Source organism: Balaenoptera borealis, assembly GCF_965194805.1.
Source record: "Balaenoptera borealis genome assembly, chromosome: 16".
Taxonomy (NCBI): domain Eukaryota; kingdom Metazoa; phylum Chordata; class Mammalia; order Artiodactyla; family Balaenopteridae; genus Balaenoptera; species Balaenoptera borealis.
Window position 1 is genome coordinate 37,828,908 of NC_138872.1, and position 13,224 is coordinate 37,842,131.

Sequence of the window (13,224 nt, forward strand, 5' to 3'; positions counted from 1 at the left end):
CTATTCCCATGGAGTGGGTCCACCACACTGCCAGCACGTCATGTTCACAAAATACAAAGCTCCCCGAGCCTCGTTGCTGATTTTTTTAATTGAGGTTTTATTACGTAGGCATGCTTGATTAAATAATTAGCCACATGATTAAACTCCATCTTCAGCTGATCTCCCCTCCTCAGTGGTTGGGAGATGGGGCTGAAAGTCAACCTTCCAATCAGGTGGTTGGTTTTTCTGGTCACAAGCCCCCATCTTGAAGTTATATAAGGACCCCATCTTAAGTCGTCTCATTAGCATAAACTCAAGTATGGTAGAAAGGGGCTCAAATGAATAGCAAAAGATACTCCTGAGGAAATTCCAATGGTTTTTGGATCTCTGTGCCAGGAACTAGGGACAAAAATCAAATGTATTTTTTAAAATTGTACTACAGCATGATACGTATGTAGCTTTCACTGAACATGGACGATAATTATTCTTAACTTGTGGAAGCTCTGCCAGATACCACCGTCATCACCACCACCCCCATGACAACTTTGTTAACTTTTCAATTAAAAAGTAAATCTTAAATTCTATATACACAATTATATATACGTATAAATTTTATACACACACACAGAGTGAAAGAGTTGGAAATGGTTAAAGTACCAGCTCAATTTTATTTCCTTTGACAAAATACGGGAAGCATATGTTTAAAACAAAAATACAAGCAATAATTCCTAAAAGACCACCTAAATGAAGGCATTAGATGGAGTAAGGTGGTATTACCTAGAGTATAATCAACACCTGTTTTCAAGGTTAAAATAGACAGGGAGGGACTTCCCTGGTGGTCCAGTGGGTAAGACTCTGTGCTCCCAATGCAGGGGGCCTGGGTTCATTCCCTGATTGGGGAACTAGATCCCCCATTCATGCCACAACTAAGAAGCCCACATGCCTCAACGAAGATCCCGAGTGCCGCAAGTAAGACCCAGTGCAGCCAAAATAAATAAATAAATAAATATTTTTTAAAAATCCTAGACAAGGAGAAGTGAGATTAACATAAAACTGAAGAGTATGAAAAATAAATATGTGCTAAACAGAGCAAGCAAAGTAATATTGCAAAGCAGTTCTTGAGCAGATTAATAAATGTATTCTACAAACAATAGGTGCCAGAGACAATTTATAACAATTAAGGAAGTGTTTATAGTGTTTATTTAAACCTTCCGGAGGAAAAGGAGAGGACATTGAAAGATGTAGAAGGGCAGGAGCAAAAATGTGGAAACAAGAAAGACAAAATGTAGTCCTAATTATTGTCTGGATAACTAGTCACCCTTGCTAATGGTTTAGGTTTCAAATGAGCAACACAAATCTAACAATAGCAATGTCAGGTTTATGAAGGGTCTCATGATTATCCATGGCCTTTTCACTATGAGGAGCCTGTGAGGATCTGTTAGGGAGTTTATTGTATCAAAGGAGGGAAAGATATTGAGGTCAGTTGTAAAAATGGAATGTATGAAAACAATGAATTCAGGGAAATGTATTCAGGTCACCAAGATTTTGTGAAGAAACAAATAGCACAAGGAGGAGAAAAGTGTGAATTATTTACATTCTTGAAATCATGTCAGTCATTTGAGCAAAGAACACAGGTGGAATGTGACCCAGTGGGGCAGGGAATCCCACAGAGCCTGAACACATACTCACTTGGGGTTGCCTTGGTGAGGACCTGCCTTCTCCCAACTGCTAATGAGAACAACACAAACCCAAATGAAGTAAATAGTAATTAGAGGTGGAGCTAGCAGTGGCCTCTAGGTCCACCTTGGGATTTAGGTTACAAAGGATGAAGTCGAGAGGGAAATACTCTTAAGTTATTTATAAAGGGGTTAAATTGAACCTATTTGTGTGAGAGCTTCTGGGCACAAGTGATATTTCTTTCCCTGGCCTTGGTCATTGTCAGTCTATAATAAATCAAGTAACGACATATCCACATGGTCTTGGCTATTTTCCAACTGGCATTGCTACATGGAAGGGACCGTAAGCTGAAAAATGACGGGCTTACTCTTCTCTCCTGAGAAGGCTGGCTTAGGATATGTGATATTATGATTTATAATAAGAAATGTGCATTTGGTCTTCTTTTCCCTTTCCTGGCACAGAGCTCCTAAAAGGCTTGGAATTTCTTAAGTGTGGAGAGCCATAGGGTGTCTTTTGTTATGCTAATGAGGTGAATTTCAGAAAGCCCTTAGGTCACCTAAGAATGGGGGCTCCTTGCCTGTAGGAGGGTCAGAACTTTCATTTCCCCCCACCTCCACCCTCCACCCACCACTCCCGACCTTGTGGGAGGGGAAAGGGGATGGAAATTTAGTTTAATTGCCTATGGCCATGATTTAATCTACCATGCATATGTAATGAAGCCTGCATTAAAAAAGAAAAGAAAAAAAAGAAAGGAAGGAAGGAGGTTCGGAGGGAGAGCTTCTAGGTTGGTGAACAAGTAGAGATTTGGGGAGAATGGCATGCTCAGAGAACATGGACGCCTCGTGCCCCTCCCCACACACTTGCCCTATGAATCTCTTCATCTGGCTGTCGATTTGCATTTAAAATCATTTGTAATAAATCAGTAATCCAGTGAGTAAACTGTTTTCCTGAGTTCTGTGAGCCAATCTAGCAAATTAATCAAACCCAAGGATTGGGTTGTGGGATGCTCTAATTTACAGCCAGTTGGTCAGAAGCATGGGCGACAGCCTGGACTATTATTGGTATCTTCAGTGGAGGTTAGTCCTGGGGACTGAGCCTTTAACCTGTGCAATCTGACGCTGTCTCCAAATACACAGTATCAGAATTGAGTTGAATTATAGGACACCCAGCTTGGTGGCGTGGGGGAAGAACTTACATGTTGGAACTGGGTGAAGAATTGTAGGCTCACAGTAACTGGAGCAACATGTGCCCCTTGCTCTCACTCAAGAAGATATAGCCTGCCCACAGAGGGTCCTAGGAAGAGCACAAAAGTCAATAGTAATGGCTATTATTTCATTTGAGCTTCACAACCCCAAGAGAAGAATAGGCTTTATTATTCCTATTCTACAGATGAGAAAATTGAGCTCCAGAAAGACTAAACAATTTTAATAGTGATATCGCCTGTAGAAACTAAAGCACACAGGTGCTCTGACTATAAGAATCAACACTGGGGCTTCCCTGGTGGCGCAGTGGTTGAGAATCTGCCTGCCAATGCAGGGGACACGGGTTCGAGCCCTGGTCTGGGAAGATCCCACATGCCGCGGAGCAACTAGGCCCGTGAGCCACAACTACTGAGCCTGCGCGTCTGGAGCCTGTGCTCGGCAACAAGAGAGGCCGCGATAGCGAGAGGCCCGCGCACCGCGATGAAGAGTGGCCCCCGCTTGCCGCCAGTAGAGAAAGCCCTCGCACAGAAACGAAGACCCAACACAGCCAAAAATAAATAAATTAAAAAAAAAATTATTAGGATTTTCTAGTTATCTTTAAAAAAAAAAAAAAAGAATCAACGCTGTGAGCTTTCTATGAGTTAATATTTTTCTGTCTAGTCCATGAATAGTTTCCACGATATGCTTGCTGACTCTGTTTTCTGTATTTAGTATGTTTAGAACTTGAACAATGAAGCCCAGATCATCTCTCAGGAAGCTCAATATACTTTTTGTTCCCTCTAGTCAATGTTTCATTTTGCTTTGTTTAATAAATAATTCATTTCTCATTTCTAACTTAATAAAACATAACTCTTCTTCCCAAACAATGGGAAGGCTGAATCAATCATTTTTATGGGCAGAGATTCTGTAAAGGGATACAGAGTATGAAATTGCTATGTGGGGAATTTTATAACATTCTGGGAATCTGAAAAAACAAAAACAAAAGCCAGTGCAAGGTGTATTGCCATAAATCATATAGTCTACTAATAATTTAAATGGAAGATTTTCATTGGAGTCTTATCTCTACAGCTTCTAATCATAAGTTGTTGGGTGGGACACTGGACCTTAGTTTCATCTTCAATAAAATGAGGATAATAATACTTATCCTGGGGCTTCCCTGGTGGTGCAGTGGTTAAGAATCCGCCTGCCAATGCAGGGGACATGGGTTTGAGCCCTGGTCCGGGAAGATCCCACATGCCGTGGGGCAACTAAGCACGTGCACCACAACTGATCCTGCACTCTAGAGCCTGCATGCCACAACTACTGAAGCCCACATGCCTAGAGCCTGTGCTCCACAACAAGAGAAGCCACCACAATGAGAAGACTGCGCACCACAACGAAGAGTAACCCCAGCTTGTCACAACTAGAGAAAGCCTGCGCGCAGCAATGAAGACACCACACAGCCAAAAATAAAATTTAAAAAATAATAATATTTATCCTTTGGGATATTGATAAAATTATGCCAAATGTGACATCACAATCTCCACTGAGTTACCATTATCATAACCAGAGTCCCGGAGAAGAAAGGGAGAAAGTGGCAGCGTACTTATTTTAAGAAATAATGGCTGAGAAATTCCCAAATCTGGGGAGAAATTTGGACATCCAAGTTCATGAAGCACAAAGTTCCCCTCTAAAATTTCAACTGAAAAGATCTTTTCCAAGACATATTATTATAAAACTGTCCAAAGTCAAAGACAAAGAGAGAATTTCAAAAGCAGCAAGAGAAAAAAAATCATCATATACGAGAGAACCATTGTAAGTCTATCAGCAGATTTCTCAGCAGGCAATTTACAGGCCAGGAAACAGTAGGGTGATATATTCAAAATGCTAAAAGAAAAAAACTGCTAACCAAGAACACTTTCCCTGGCAAAGTTGTCCTTCAGAAATGGAGAAGTGGTAAAGACTTTCCCAAACAAACAAAAGCTGAGGAAGTTCATCACTACTAGACCTGCCTTCAAGAAATGCTGAAAGGAACTTTTCAAGCTGAAATAAAGTGATGCTAATTTGTAACATGAAAACATATGAACATATAAAACACACGTATAAAGATACGTATATAGTCAAATCCAGAAAACTCTAATACTGTATTATGGTTGTATGCTATGGACTTAACTCTAGTATAAAGCCTAAAGGACAAAAGTATTAAGTGTAGCTACAAAATTTGTCAATGAATACACAATACAAAAAGAGGTAAATTGTGACATCCAAAACAAAATGTGTGTGTGGAAGGAGTGGTAAATAAAAGGGTAGAATTTTTGTATGCAATTGAAGTTAAGGTGTTATTAGAGTAAAATAGTCTGTTAAATCTATAAGATGCTTTTTATAAGTCTTATTGTGACCACAAAACAAAAACCTACAGTAGATACACAAAAGATAAAGAGAAGGGAATCAAAAAATACCGCTGTGGAAAATCATCAGTTCACAAAGGAAGACATCAAAGGAAGAAAGGAACAAGAAAACTACAAAAGAGCCAGAAAACAATTCAGAAAAATCACATTATAAGTCCTTACCTATTAATTATTTTAAATGTAAAAGGATTAAATTCTCCAATCAGAAGGCATAGAGTGGCTGAATGGATTAAAAAACCAATGCCCAAATATATGCTGCTTACAAGAGACTCTCTTCAGCTTTAAGGACACACATAAGTTTAAGGTGGAGGGATTGAAAGATATTTTCCAAGCAAATGGAAATCAAAAGGGAACAGAGGTAGCTGTACTCATATCAAACAAAATAGACTCAAAAACAGTAACAAGAAACAAAGAAGGTTGTTATATGATGATAAAAGGGTCATTTCATCAAGAGGATACAACAATTGTAAGTAGGCTGGGTTGGCCAAAAAGTTCGTTCAGGTTTTTCATAAGATGTTACAGAAAAACCCGAATGAACTTTTTGGCCAACCCAATATATGCACCCAACATCAGAGGACCTAAATATATTACACAAATAGTAACAGATCTGAAGGGAGAAATAGACAACAACCCATAATATTAGAGGACTTCAATAGCCCACTTTCAACAATGGATAGATTATTCAGACAGAAAATCAGTAAGGAAACATTGGACTTGAACTGTGCTTTAGACCATATGAACCTAACAGACATACACAGAACATTTCATCCAATAGCAGCAGAATACACATTCATCTCAAGTACACATGGGACATTCTCCAGGGCAGATCATGTCACAAAACAAGTCTTAGAAAATTTAAGAAGAGTGAAATCATACCAAGGATCTCTTCTGATCAAAATGGTGTAACACTAGAAATAATAACAGGAGAGCAACTGAAAAATTCACAAATATGTGGAAATTATACAACACACTCCTAAACAAACAATAGGTCAAAGAAGAAATCAAAGAGAAATAAAAAATATCTTGAAACAAATGAAAATGGAAACACAACATACCCAAACTTATGGGATGCAGTAAATGTAGTTCTAAGAGAGAAGTCTATGAATAATCACCTGGAAAATAATGAAATCTGACCCCTATCTTACACCACTCACTCCAGCTGCAAATGGATTAAAGACTTAAATTTAAAACCTGAAACTGTAAAACTATTAGAAGAAAACATATGGGAAAAACTTCTTGACATTGGTTTTGCAATGATATTTTAGATATGACACCAAAAGCACAAGCAATAAAAATAGAAATAAACAAGTGTGACTACATCAAACTAACAGCTGCTTTACAGCAAAAGAAAGAACCAACAACATAAAAAGGCAATCTAAGGAATATTTGCAAATTATCTATCTGATAAGGGGCTAATATTCAAAATATATAAGGAACTCATACAACTCGATAGCAAAAAACATAAATAAATAAGTTAAATAATACAATTAATCCAGTTCAGAGGACCTGAATAGACATGTTTCATACAGACAGACTCTAGACTGGTGGTTGCCAGGGGCTGGGGGATGGGGAAAATGGGGAGATGTTAGACAAAGAGTACAAACTTCTAGTTTTAAGGTGAATAAATACTGGGGATCTAATGCACAGCATAGTGACTATAGTTAACAATAGTGTGTTATATATTTGAAAGTTGCTAAGGGACTAAATCTTAAATATTCTTATCCCCCCCCACACAAGATAAGTATATTAACTTATGGAGGTGTTAACTAACCTTACTGTGGTAATCATTTCACAATATATACATTTATGAAATCATCACCTTGTACATCTTAAACTTATACAATGTATATGTCAATTAAATCTCCATAAAATAGGTACTGCTATTTTGACCTTAGATTACCTCAGTCTGTAATTAATTTAGAAAGAATAAGGAACAGTGGTCTTGAGGTCCTATGCATTGACTCAAGGTAAAAAGATTATTTGGGGAAAACACTAAGACAACTTCGTGATAACCTAACTGTATATTCATACTACAAAAATAATCCGGTTGGTTTATAGGTTCAAAATCCAGCCACTTTTTTGCTATAGTGCATAAAGCTCTATATTTTGCTCAGTGTTATTTCTTGCTACCTCTGAAATCTATTGCAACCTTTTAATTATCTTCAGTGTTGTTGGTTCTGCCTAATTATTCTCTAGAGGCAAACCAAAAAATGCAGACATGAAAATAAAGCTTGGTATCTCAGTGAAAACAGGTTGGTGGTGGGCAGTGAAAATTCCTGAGAAGTAAGTAGGTGGTATTTCTGCATAGCCTATATGCAGAATAAAAATTTCTACAGCCATAAACTTTTCTGTATTGACACCTTTGATTATAACAGTTCTAATAATAGCTTTGTAAAGTTTTACACAAAGAGCAATTAATAGATTTTTATATTTCAGTTTCTGCGGATGCCTTAGTCCAGATTTTAAGAGAGCCCCCCCACCAAAGTTTCTAATTTGAATTCATTAAATACATTCTACATTTTCTATGAAAAGTCCATCAAATAGTACATTCAATCACCAGGATTTAAAAATTCAAGTTAGGGCTTCCCTGGTGGCGCAGCAGTTAAGAATCTGCCTGCCAGTGCAGGGGACACGGGTTTGAGCCCTGGTCTGGGAAGGTCCCACATGCCGCAGAGCAACTAAGTCTGTGTGCCACAACTACTGAGCCTGTGCTCTAGAGCCCACGAGCCACAACTACTGAGCCCGTGTGCCACAACTACTGAAGACTGTGTGCCTAGAGTTTGTGCTCTGCAACAAGAGAAGCCACCACAATGAGAAGTCCGCACACCACAACGAAGAGTAGTCCCCACTCGCCACAACTAGAGAAAGCCTGCACACAGAAACGAAGACCCAATGCAGCCAAAAATAAATAAATAAATAAATAAAAGAACTAAAAACATGAAAAAAAAAAAAAAACCTCAAGCTTAAAAAAAAAAACCAAAACCAAAAACCAAAAAAACCTCAAGCCAAAAGCCATTTTGTTAATAAGGGTTAATAAGGTCTTTTTGTTTATTTATTCTTTATTCTCTAATCACTTAATACTGAACCCACAACACAGATGCAATGCAAAGAAGGATGCTCAGATTTTTTTTATTATTAATCTCAGGATTGCTTCTATAATGGCAAAAGTGGAAAATAGAGTAAGTAAAAGTTTCTGTCCCCTGCTATTTCTAGAATTCTATTTTGTAGAAAGCATGTGTTTTAGTAAAGTATGGGAAAGTGGTTGCTTTTTCTTCCTTGTGACAAATGAAATTGAATAAATACATACTTTTTTCCATAATACCTTTTGTGCTCAAAAGTTAAGCAGGCGTCTAGAGGGACAAAATGATACTGCTAAATAAAATGCAAATCTTGTAAGAGCATCTGTATTATATGTCTTACTTTAAAGCCGTCCAATGCTTGTCAGATCGATTCTGCAGCCTCATTCATACACACTTAGGCATTTAGAGAATGTCCACTTTAAACATTCTCACACTTTTCAAAAATTTTCAGCACCTTAGCAGAAACTCAGAGGCTGCTGAGTGTGCTAAGGATGGACTTAATACAGACTGATGCTGATGCCCACGTGATGTCCTGGGCCTCAGAGAATCTTTGAGAAGATAGTAGTTTATTAGAGCTACCAAACCAGGGGCAGGAAGGCAGTAAATTGGGGAAGAGATATTCTTGCAGGCTTTAAAAGAACAGTCATTTCTTACCCCTGATGTTACCATACTCAGATGTAATAAAGAAAGATTCATCTTTGCCAGTTTAACCACCAACCCTTAGTCATTAAAGATATGAAAGCATGAGCTCTGTCCAAGACAAAAACCGAAAACGTAAGGAAATTCATTTTATTTCAGTCCCCAAACCATAAAACTCCTAGAAGAAAATATAGGAGGTAAGATCCTTGACAGTGGTCTTGGTAATGATTTTTTTGGATTTGACGCCAAAAGCAAAGATAACAACAAAGCAGAAATAAAATGGGACTACATCAAACTAAAAAGCTTCTGCACAAGCAAAGGAAACCATCAACAAAATGAAAAGGCAACTTACAGAATGGAAGAAAATATTTGCAAATCATATTCTAATAAGGAGTTGACATCCAAAATATATAAAGGACTCATACAACTTAATAGCAAAACAAAACAAAACAAAAAAATCTGATAAAAAAATAGGCAGAGGATCTTTATATATATATATATATATATATATATATATATATATATATATATATATATACGTATATATACTTGAAAGTCACTGAGAGTAGATCTTAAATGTTTGCTACAAAAATGAAACTGTAAGTGATGTGATGTAGGTGTTAGTAACACATTGATGGTAATCATTTTACAATATAAAAGTGTACAAACATTGTAAATCAACTATACTTCAATAAAAATGTAAAATTAAAAAAGTGAAATTAAAATCAAACAAAATTAATCTATGGTCTTAGAAGTTTGGATGCTGGCACCTCTTGAGGTGGGGACCATAGGACAGGCTTCTGTAGTGCTTGCTGGTCATGTTCTATTTCTTGGTCTGCGCACTGACTACAAAGCATGTAAGCTTTGTGATAAGTCATCTATCTGCTCACTTATGATTTGTGCAATTTTCTGTATGTACACTATATATTGATAAAATTTACATTACAAAAAACCCTGAGACTGTCCGAAAAGTGACTTACACTTCTGAAGTGCTTGATTATTCTATTCAGTAAAGTATTTGAGAAAAAGAAATGATTTGCTTTTGAATTTTTAATCTATCTTTGATCTGACACATCTTAGCTTAGATCCATTCTTTAAAAGATGATGCCAAAAGAAAAATCTTCAGAAATGTGTTTAGAAAAAAAAGCAGCATATGTTTCTTAAAGGAGAGCTAGAGCTTCCCAATTTCTATCTTCTTTTCACTAACCTGTTATGTTCCTTGAGCAAAAGCCAGTTAAATAACCAGAGACCCAAGGGCCAAGAAAAACAGTCAAGGAGCAAAGAGGACCAGACAATTTGGGATGCAAATTCAAAAGACCTGAAAAGAGACCCTGAGATTTCTCAAAAGCTACAAGAACAATGGATCTGTCCTGAACCACCCACTGTTAACCACATTGATGTAGATGAATTTTAAAAGGAAGAAATAAAAGCTGTAAACTGCTTGGGGGGATGAATCATCATTGAAAATAATTAGCCCACATACAAGATGCCATTTCTAGGTGCTCACAAGGCTTTTTAATATTCCCCTCATTCCATCTCTCCCTAAAACCCATCTCCCAATCCAAATAAGTCTCTTTTTTATTGCAAGGTCTCCTGACTGGGGATCTGAACCTGGCCCCTGAGGAGCCAGACAATTTTCATTCCACATCCAGCTTGTTTGTGGGAAGAAATCTGTTAGATGAGCTTTTCCAGTGTATATCACTGTTGTTGTTCATTTGTTTCCCTTCAGCTTTCCCAATTAAGTTCACTCTTTTTAAGTTTTTTTATAGCAACTTGCAATCTACAATCTTTTATTCAGTGCCCAAATAGAGAAAGCTCTGAAAACTAAAAGTTTCTTTTAAATTTAATGACAAAACCAGAACGCACATAAAACTGTTTATAATGTCTATTTATCTCTCTTACTGTGAATTTTTATGTTTCATTGCATAGATTTAAATGTGTTTGTTACAGGATGCTGCTTTAGACCTCCCTGGAGATGTAATACAGTATGCCATATATGCTCCGCATTACCTTTCTACACTCCAAAAATTTTCAATTCCAAAGCATATCTGGGATTGTGGAGCTGTAAAGAAGAATTCCTCTCCAAGAGTAGAAATGAACTTGTTCAGTTACTAGAGGGATTTAGGTTAAATTTAAACAATAGTCTTATGGCCAGAAGAGTTGTTAAAAATGGATATTTTCTCCCAAAAGACTATATTAAGTTGGGAGACCAGAACCAATATTTAACTTGGAATTCAAACTTAAATGTTAATTCTGGACTGACTACAGGACTCTGACCCTTACATTTCAGATCTTTTTTCTACTGATAAGATAAGGAAGTGGATATGGGATGCAACTCAACACATTTGGAGGGAGTCACACGATTAGGAAGAAGGGAGAATAAAATATGATTATTATGGCAAACCTTTTTGTTTGTTTGTTTTTGTTTCGTTTTTTAATTTATTAATTTATTTTTGGCTGTGTTGGGTCTTCGTTTCTGTGTGAGGGCTTTCTGTAGTTGCGGCAAGCGGGGGCCACTCTTCATCGCGGTGCGCGGGCCTCTCACTATCGCGGCCTCTCGTTGCCGAGCACAGGCTCCAGATGCGCAGGCTCAGTAGTTGTGGCTCATGCGCCTAGTTGCTCCGCAGCATGTGGGATCTTCCCAGACCAAGGCTCGAACCCGTGTCCCCTGCATTGGCAGCCAGATTCTCAACCACTGCACCACCAGGGAAGCCCTATGGCAAACTTTTGATGTGCCCATTTTAATGTGTCTGAAGCAGGGGATAAAAACTCAGTTCTGCAAATGCATTTAGTAGATTTCCCAATTGAGAGGGTTTTTTAGAATGATGGTCTTGGTAGAGCCTACTTGCCTCCCACTTAAAAGGCTCCTTTGTGTGATAATAAAGAGATTATGAGACTTCCCAAACTGAGAAACCTCTGTGTTTCATTTGCTTGAACTTCCAAAACCGTGAACATCAAGCTTACCTGCACAGGCCATGTTGCATAGAGGAGGTACGGTAATTCAACCAAACTTTATTTTAAAAAAAATTTTTTTTTCAATCAAACTTTAGATGGCTGGTTCTCTACTTGGGGCAGCTTTTAGAAAAAGGTTAATGCCTGCATCTCACCCCCGGAGATTCAGATTTGCCTGGAGGGCTCCTTGGATATCAGAATTTTTAAAGCTACTGGGTGATTTGACTACAAGCCAGAACTGGGAATCCTGCTTAAAAGAAGCCTCTTAACAAATTGGAAGACCTTTATATACCATCTCCCAAGATATTTTTGGGGTATGCCTTTATAATGACTTTGATAAAGCTATTTTAAGGGACACTGTATAGGTTAGTTATCACTGTGTAACAAAACCAGGGCTAAGGACTAGACAGGAGGTAAGAGGGTTTTTGAGGTGGTTATGCTAATTAAGGATTGAAAAGGAACACTGTGGACAGAACAAAAGAATAGAACGAGATTGACATATGCTCACCATTGGTTGAAATAATCCCCACATTTCATTGATAAGGAAAGTCTTGAATCCAGTCCAGTTGTCAATCTGGGCACATGGACCACTCAAAGTCACTGGTTTTTCATCAGCATCAGCTGGTTAGAGACATGATGAAACACAACATTCAGTTTTGGTATATTTTATTTTATTTTTAAATTTTATTTTATTTATTTTTTGCTGCATTGGGTCTTTGTTGCTGCGCACAGGCTTTCTCTAGCTGCAGCGAGCAGGGGCTTCTCTTGTTGTGGAGCATGGGCCTAGGTGCGCGGGTTTCATTAGTTGTGGCACTTGGGCTCAGTAGTTGTGGCTCACGGGCTCTAGAGCACAGGCTCAGTAGTTGTGGTGCATGGGCTTAGTTGCTCCGCGGCATGTGGGATCTTCCCGGACCAGGGCTCGAACCCACGTCCCCTGCATTGGCAGGCGGATTCTTAACCAGGGAAGTCCTGTTTTGGTATATTTTAAAACTAAAACTCTAAAAGAGTGTGGCTCAGGCTTTAATGTGCACACAAATCACTTCAGCATCTTGTTGAGATGCAGATTCTAATTCCCTAGGTCTGAGAAGAGTTTGAGATACCGGCAGTGGCCAGGAGATTGGTTTTCAAGGCCAGAGTATTTCAAACTTCATTGTGCATTGGAATCACGTGGAGGGCTTGTTAAACGCAACCCCACCCTCAGATCCTGATTTTGTAAGTCTAGTGTGGACCTGAAATCCTGCACATTCCTCCCAGGTGATGCTGCTGATGCAGGGCCACACTTTAAGTTTTAAAAATCAATTAAATAAA

The 13,224-nt window shown here is 38.2% G+C and overlaps 1 long non-coding RNA gene across 1 annotated transcript; it reads right to left on the minus strand.

The window, feature by feature from the left end:
• Window positions 1-10,020: 10,020 nt before the first annotated feature.
• Window positions 10,021-12,818, minus strand: LOC309613806. Its single transcript, XR_014235898.1, has 2 exons — window positions 11,690-12,818; window positions 10,021-11,368 (listed from the first exon to the last, which is right to left on the minus strand). It is a non-coding gene; the product is annotated as an uncharacterized lncRNA (long non-coding RNA).
• Between the last annotated feature and the right edge of the window lie 406 nt (window positions 12,819-13,224).